Genomic DNA, 8,680 nt, shown 5'->3' with positions numbered 1-8,680 from the left:
GCTGCGTTGGAAAACTGCAGCTGGCCAACCAGCCAACTATGTCAAGGGAAGCTCAGGGATGCCCCGTGGCGCTGCGGTGGCAGCTACCCTTTCGTGGGCAGCCAGGACCGGACCTCACTGTACACAACGTCCCACGATGACTCAGTAAACAAAGCCCGCTCCTCCGGGCTGACCTCCCCCCCTCCCCGAACGATGCCCGCACTGGGAACCTGACGCAGCTCCGAAACCGGGCAGCCCTTCGGAAGGCGACCTTTGCTCACACCTACATCCCCGCAGCATCAGCGCCAGGGGCAGGCGGGCGGGCGCGGGGCGGGCGCCGGCCAATCGCCGAGCGCGGGAGGCGAGCGCCGCCGCGCCCCACCCCGGCGGCGGGCAGGCTCTGCGCGCCCACCCTTCCCTCCCGGGTCCCCTCCGCCCCCGGCGGAACGGCGCAAGCGCGGGTGGGCGGGACGCGGGGGGACCACGTCCAGCGGCGTAGACAAAGGCGGGCGTGCGCACGCTCTGACGTAGGCCCGGCCGGCGGCGGGCAGGGCAGGGCGGGAGCGGCAGCCGCCGAGGACTGGAGCCGAGCCTCACGGCCGGTGAGTTGGAGGGGTCCGTCCGGGCCGGGCGCGGGGTCGGGAGCCGGGGTCCGGCCGGCTGGGCCGCCGCCGCCGCGGGCGCTCCGAGCCCCCGCCCGCCCCGCGCTCCCCATCCGGCCCCGCGCAGCCAGCCCCGCTGTCCTGCCGACTCCCCACCCGGTCCTCCTCCCATCGCCGCGCTCCCGCCGCCCCGCTCCGGCCCTCCTCCCAGCCGCCCCGCTCCTCTCGCCTCCTCGCAGCCGGCGCTCCTCGCCCTCAGCGGGCCGCGCTCCCCTGGCAGGCCGCTCGCCGCCTCGGCCTGGCGAGGCCCTGAGCCGAGGAGCGTGGCCGAGGACCGGGCGTTAGGTCACGTGGGAGCGCCTTCACCTGTGCGTCCCCCCCGGCATGCACCCCTGCTCCCCGGCCCTGCTCTCACTTTCTTGTTCGGGTCTGTCTCCGCCTTCTCCGCTCTCGCCCTTTCCGCGTGTCAGACACCACCCCTTGGGGTCCAGGTTTGCCTCGTCCTAGGGCAGTCCTGCTTCGTCCTGCTTCACACCCCAGTCATTTGCCACTACTTTCGCCGCCGTGGTTCCACGCCCTCGGTGGCAGCATCCTACCTGAAAGTTTTACTCAATTTATTCACTTTCCATCTTACTTGCATGTAATATTGATGTCCCAGAAGTTAGAGGGAAAAGTCTGTGTGAAATTGTCGGGCTTCATGGGTGTAAATTCTATCCCATCAACTCTTCATGTTTATTATTAATAGATAGCCTAGAAAGCGGTTGAAGAACTTTGATTTGAGTTTGTTTTTCCTTAAATCTAGCCCAACTTTAAGAAACTTTGCTGAATAGGAGCATTTTTTATTGCAAGCCCGTAAAAATGGGCATGAGAATCACTCATACTGAAATGAAAGACTGTATGGACAAAATTCGGTAATCCCGCCTGCTGGATGTTCTTTTCTCTTTGTGAGAGTAACGTTTTAGATCTATCTTTTGGAAATTTTCAAATATACAAGAATAGTATTTCTAGCTAACATATGCCCGTTATTTAGTCTCAATAACATCCATGGTTAATCTTGCGTCATCTACATCTCCATTTATTTTTTTTTTTTCCATTTCAGGAAGAAACAAAAAATTAGCTCTCAGTTGTGTCTGGGTGTGTGTAGGGGGGTGGGAGTTTACCAATGAATTATATATGTATCTACAGTCCCGGAGAAGCTTTTTGATAGACAATGAGCCTTTACATGTCAAAAAGTAGCTTAAGTTTCAAAATAGATTTGAGCATTGCGTAAAATCATAATATATCTTTGTTGGAAGATACCCTTGTTATGATATGTAATGATGCGGCAAGGGGCTACCATGGCCGGGCCCGCTCGAAGGTATGCCCCTGAGGAATTACTCCACGAAACTGATCTGGTATGAAGTTTGTTGGGGGATGGGAAGGGAGGGCCTGGGGCAGGGCCAGGACCTGCAAGCGACCCACGAGGGCAGAGGAAGAAAGAGGGGTCACTTAGGATAGAGAGAGAGAGCTGGGGCTTCGCTCCTGCACACACCAGCTGCATGAAAGCGAAAGCGATTGCCGGGTCGCTGAGGGCAGGCCTGTAGAATCGCCTGCAGGGAAACAACCCCATTATTAAAAGTTCTTTGAGCTGAGGGGATGGCCCTGTTGGTCAAGTGCTGCACAAACATGAGGACCAGAGTTCAGATTCCCAGCGTCCATGAACAATAGCCAGTTGTGGCACTCATGTACTGCTGGGAGGCAGAGACAAGAGGATTCTGGGAGCCATTTGGTAAGATCCTGGTTTAGTGATAGACCATGTCTCAATAAGATAGAAGGAATAGAGAGATGGCTCATTAGTTTTGAGAACCCGAAACTCTTGCGGAGGACCTGGATTCTGGCACCACGTGGTGGTTTACAGTTATCTATAACTCCAGCTCCAGGTGATCCTATAGCCCTACATGAACATGGCCACACAAACACATACAGTTAAAAAAAAAAAAAAAACAGCTGGAGAAGGCAGCTTGGAGCTTAAGAGCATAGGCTGCTCTTCCAGGACCTAGGTGTGATTCCCAGCATTCACAGAGTGCCACACAATTGTCCATAGCTCCAATCCAGGTCACCTGGCACCCTTTTCTAGCCTCAGACACCAGGTATGCACAGACATAGGTATACACATACATACACGAAGGCAAAACATAAAACAATTTTTAAAAAATGTTAAAGTGGAAAGTGATTAAGGATGAGACCTCACTTCTGGTTTCAGTATGCACATGCATGAATGAGAACTTCCAGATTGTTTTGTCCAGTAACTTTATTTTTTTTTTAATGAATTTTCATGTTTAGAGGGGTTCATTGACTTGTCCAGATACATAGTTCTAAGAGCCCAGTATTGAGTCTAGGAAGAACATCCCATTTTCCCAACTCTGCATTAGGTTTTTTCTTTTCTGCCACAGTGAAGTGCCACTTTCAGGTTGCTCTGAAAACTTTATAATCATGAAAGGTGTACATGAGTTAACATAAATTTTCCCAATGAAATCCAGAATAGTACAATGAAAATATGCTTTAATTTACTTTAAAAAATGAATGTGGCACAAAGTACAAGTTTTGATTATAGCTTTTATTAGACTTTGGAAAATGGTGTCTTAAAAATGATTGGCAATAGATATAAGAGATTTAAATAACATTCACTGCTTGGTAATAAAGTCACTAAAGGGATTACACTAGGGATGCAGCTCAAGTGGTAGAGCACTCAGTATGCTTGAGTCCCTGGATTTGATCTCCAGCATTGCAGGGAAAACTTGTTAATGGAAATTAGACTTGATTAGAAATACTCTTGGTGTTTTGTTTTGTTTTTTCTTTCCTTTTTTTTTGGGGGGGGCTAAGATGGGGAGGTGGCTTCCTTTGTAGTCTATGCTGGCCCCTTGCTCTAACCTCCCTAGTGCTGGGTTGTTTTACTCTTCATGGCTGAGAGAACAATAGTATCCTCCCATAAGTCCTTTCATGCCATTAACAGATAAAAATCTGGGCTGAATAGGTTAGGTTTTATTTTAATAAAACATAGTGTGGATTTCCTAGCAAACTATATGCTATTAAATTTCTTATAAGAAAGACCAGTAAATACTGTTCTGAAAAGTGCATAGTTAGGAAGTTTGTTATTGGAACAGGATAGAGTACATTCACAACAAAATAAGATGGCTACAGTGTATCAGTAGTAAAGTCTTGGGACCACTGTCCTGTTGGTGGTTTGTGACTGACCAAAATGCCCTTATACAGTGCTGTAGCAGTTAATTTTATTTTCCAAAACAGTGTTGCAGCTAGGAAATTGTCAATATTACAAGGCAACCAACAGAGTCCCAAGACACAATTAAAGGGATTTCTTCACATGTGTTGAGTTCTTTGGTTAATTTGGTTGTGGTTAGCTTGCTTGTTTTTCATGACGGAACAGGGGTGTAAACATGCAGAGGATAACTATTGCCAAGATTTCTTGCATGAGATGCCTGTCTTTAAAACACAGGATGCTTAAATGGGACAGCTTCATTAAGTGAATCTGTATGTTGGTTCATGGCCGGAGTGTTTTTACAAGAGAATTTATTAGTGAGATTCCCTAAGCAAGTTAAATTGGAAAGCCAAATGAAAAGTAATGTGACTGATAATAGAGTCACATTCCATCCATAGACAACATGTGGCAAAACTTATTATTGAGTATTGGTTATAGTCCATGCTTCCACTAGATGCCTCTACTTCTCTTTCATCTTCCATCCTGTGTGATGGCTAATCTTAATTATTAACTTGATTGCACTGAGAAACGCCTACAAGACTAGCAAAGCACACCTGGAGGTATCTGATGAGTTAGTGAACAGATTAGTCCCTTGGTAGATTAATATGGCATTACTGAACATCGGTAAAAGGTGAGAAATAAGTCACAGGGACCATGCCCTTCAGAATGTCTTCTTTGTGTATCCCATCTCTGCTGAGCCTGTCTGCCATAAAGTGAACAGCCAATTCCATCACACATCCTGCTGCCTCCCAAGTGCTGGGATTAAAGGTGTTTGCCACCACACCTCACTTCTCAGCTAACTTTTTGTGTTAGGTTAACAAAAACCAGCACAGTGGACCCCTGTCAACTTGACAAACATATCACTGTTAAACCATAATCTTCCTTTTCTTGTTCATCTCAAGACCTCATGTTACCATCACAGTATAAAATATAACTTTAGAAGTCCGACAGTCTTTAAATTGTTCTGAGTCAGGATCTCTCTTACATTGGTTCTCAACTTTCCTAACGCTGAGACCCTTTAATACAGTTCCTCGTTGCTATGGTGATCACAACCATAAAAGTATTTTTGTTGCTACTTCACACCTAAGTTTGCTGCTATTATGAATCTTAATGTAAACATCTGTGTTTTCCCATGGTCTTAGGCAACCTCTGTATAAAAGGGTCAACCGACCCTGAGGCCAACCCTGTCATTTAGTCCTGGAACTTGCTCTGTAGACCAGGCTGGACTAAAACTCAGAGGTCCACCTGCCTCCCGGCTGCTGGGATTTAAAGGCATGTGCCACCATGCTTGGCAAGATTTTCAATACTTTAAAAAGTCTAGAGTTTCTTTAAAAATCCATATTCTCTGAACATTGTGCTCCTGTAAAATAAAAACAACATACATACTTTCTTGTTTCAAAAGGAAAGATTCAGGGCACAGTCAAAATCAGATGAAAGCAAAATCTATGATTTAGCTATGCAGATAGCTCAATGTTCCATAACCAGGAACTCACTCATGATCGTCTGGGCTTGTCCCATTTTCCCATCTCTAATGATAGAGAAAAATGCTTTTTTTTAATATTAGTTGGAAATAATATTATTTTCAGAGTTTCCCTTTAGAAGTTTTATATTGGTACTGTTTACTAAAAATGTAAGCATATGTACAATTTTAATGTTTATGGTAGCTGCTTTGAAAAAATGTAAAAGTGATATGCTAGTTAGTTTCCTTGAGAGTCCACAGTGTGTATTAAAAGATCACGTTGAACCCTTTATATACAATTGTCAGCTAAAAGTTTTAAAACCTTGGCCTGATGAGCTTGCTTTAGGGGGTAAAGGTGTATGTCAGTAAGGCTGACAACCCAGGTTTGATCCCTGGGACACATGATGACTGACTCCTGCAAGTTATTCTCTGACCCACACATAAGCAAACACACAACACTAAATTTTTAAATAATTTCTAAAAATTACTGTTACATGTTAATTTACTTATAGTGTTGGAGATTAAGCCTAGGGCCTTGCACATTGCTAGACAGCTGTTCCACCACTGAACCAGGTCCCCCACCCCTTGAGTTTTTGAGGTAGAGTTAATGCAGGCTTGGGTTCAAACTCTGTATAACTCTGGCTGGCCTGAGATTTGGGATCCCAGTGCTTGTGGTGTCTGCTCCCTAAGAGGACAGTGACTCCTATACCCACTTCCTCAGTGTATGTGTGCTTGTGTTTGAGTGTTGGAAGTAGAACGACAGGCCTGTGTGTGTTCTAGGCGGGCTTCCTACTATCGAGCTATACTCCTCACCCCATTAAGTTTATGTATTGAGACAGGATCTAACCATGTAGTCCTGGTTAGCCTGAACATCACTATGTAGACCAGGCTAGCTTCAAACTCAGAGATCTATGTGCTTCTGCCTCTTGGGTTCTGGGCTCAAAGATGAGTACTACCAGACCCAGCTGCCGTGTTAAGTTTTGAAACAAAGGCTCTGTAGTTCATGCTGTCCTGAAATTCACCATTGTCGCCTAGGCTGGCCTCAAAACCGTGATCCTCCTGGCTGAACCTCTCATTGTTGACATTTCAGCCTGGAGCCACCACTCCCAACTTTCTTATTTGAACTGGCCTTGAACAAAACATAAACCATTACAGTATGTTTTGAAGGACTCTAGTAGGCCTGAGCATGGCAAACATGATGCCCTACAGTTTTTGCCTTCTCCCATATTCCCTCTACCTTGCTAAACCATTAGATTGCATTCTTAAAGCTGGCCACCAAGGTCTCTCTTCTTATTTGGCCACTTTCTCCTCCTGAGGCCAACTACCAAGATCCAGCTATCAAAGTATTGAGGTCCATCAGTCAAAAAAAAAAAGAAAAAAACTTTTGACTCGCCTCATTAACATGCCTAATCAAAATTAACCAACTCATCCTAACATGGGTTCCCCTCTTTCCCTTCATAAACTGCCATTTGCCTATGGGCCACGTCTGTCTCCTCCCTATCCAGAGGCAGTCCTTTGTCCCTCCAGAGCAAAAATCCCTTCCCCCTCTCCCTTGTCCTCTGTCTCCTGTCTTTGTCTCTTATTCCCTACCCTTTGTCCCTCTCAAATAAATCTCCTTTATGCTGAGAACTTGGTCAGGGGGTGTGTGTGGGGTGTCTTGTGCTGACTTTGAGTTCCTTCCTTTTTAGTCAAACACTTTTCTAAATTATCTTGCATTTTGTATTTCCACTAGGAGTACAAGGAGTTGCAATTATTGTACATCCATACCTGATAAAGCTGTCATTTTAGTTTCATACATGCTCGTGAATGTAAAATGGGATCTAATAATTCAAATTTGCATTTCCCTAATATAATATAGAACACCTTTTTGTGATTATTTGCCGTTCATATGTCCTCTCTAGGTGTCCAGATGTTATCACCACTAATTATGCTATCATTGACTTTGTTACTGACTTCTAAAATGTTTATTAAGAGTGTGTGTCTGTGTCTCTGACTGTCTGTCTGTATGTGTGTGTGATACACAGGAGGGTCTATGTGATCTGTGATGTGAAGGTAAGTCAGGACAACTTGTCAGTTCTCTCTCCCTCTTTCTTAAGACAGGGTTTCACTATGTATCTCTGGCTGGTCTGCAACTTACTATGTAGACCAGGCTGGCCTCAAGGTCACAGAGCTACTGCTTCTACATTGAGTTCTGGGACTAAAGGTGTGCATCAACATTCCCAGCTGGTTCTCTCTTTCCATCATGTGATTTCCAGGGATTGAGTTCAGGTCATTAGGTTTAGTGGCAAGCACCTTTGTAGTCTAGGCCAGCTCCCTGGCCCTGTTACTGGCTTTTCAAAACAACAACCCTGCCACTACAACCACCACACAAACACACGCACCTTTTTGCACAAGGATTCAACAGCCTTACTTAACAGTGGAAGCACTGCTCCGAACTGCTTTATTACATGTGTTGCTGATTTCAACTTACATGTTACATGTGGCCCTTTCAACTCTCACAGCAAGTAACCTTCCTTACCAAGCCATCTCACTGGGCCCCACATTGTCCTTTTTAAATTTTAAAGTTTGTTTTTATGTGTATGACTGTGCTTGCATGTATAGAAGCACCACATGCATCCAGTGTGCCATTTGAGGCCTAAAGACAGTATTGGACCCCCTGGAACTAGCGTTATAACAGTGTATATACATGTATAGGCCATGTCGGAGATGGGAACCGAAGTGGGTCTTCTGCAAGAGGAGCCAGTGCTATGGGCCATTGAGCCATCTCTCCAGCCCCTGCCTTCCTCTCTCTTGCTCCCTTCTTTTCTCGGTGATTTTTAAAGAGAGAGAGAGAGAGAGAGAGCGTGTGTGTGTGTGTGTGTGTGTGTGTGTGTGTGTGTGTTAACTGCCGTATTTGTGCACCATGTGCAGGCAGGGCCTGCAGAGGCCAGAAGAGGGCACCTGATAACCTGTAGCTGGGGCTGCAGATGTTTGTCTGCAATCACATGAATGCTAAAAACCAGTGCTGAGTCCTTGGCAAAGAAGTAAGTGTTCTTCACTACTGAGCCATCTCTCTAGCCTACATGGTGTCTTTTTTTAAGTGGATGAAAAGAAGATTAAAATACACATTTTTCCCTAGCTTCAAGAAATCCTTTTTTTTTTTGGCGTGAACTTGGTGTACCATGCTACTTATTATCCAGTGCTAACCCTAGTGAATTCAGAATGGGGGCTGGGGTGGGTGGGCAATGACATAGGAGTGGATGGGACAAGACCCCCAGCCCAGCCCCACTCTTCTTCCTGGTGAGCTAAGTCATCTTTTCCCTATTGTAACTTTGACTGCACCGTGAATACTTTATTTTACCAGAGCTGATTTCAAAAGTATGTACATTGGTGATTCTTTGGGTT

General features: G+C 45.8%; 1 protein-coding gene across 1 annotated transcript in view; it reads left to right on the top strand.

Annotated features, from left to right (window-relative positions):
* The first annotated feature begins 434 nt into the window (after positions 1-434).
* Positions 435-8,680, top strand: part of Gpat4 (glycerol-3-phosphate acyltransferase 4) — a 37,638-nt gene continuing 29,392 nt past the window's right edge. Inside the window, exon 1 of the mRNA XM_021634817.2 lies at positions 435-581. The gene's annotated coding sequence lies outside the window, so the exon portion shown is untranslated. The remainder of the gene's footprint in view (positions 582-8,680) is intronic.

This window comes from Meriones unguiculatus, chromosome 4 (assembly GCF_030254825.1).
Source record: "Meriones unguiculatus strain TT.TT164.6M chromosome 4, Bangor_MerUng_6.1, whole genome shotgun sequence".
Lineage (NCBI taxonomy): Eukaryota > Metazoa > Chordata > Mammalia > Rodentia > Muridae > Meriones > Meriones unguiculatus.
Note: the sequence above shows the minus strand (reverse complement) of the source record. Positions and strands in the feature narration are given on the sequence as shown.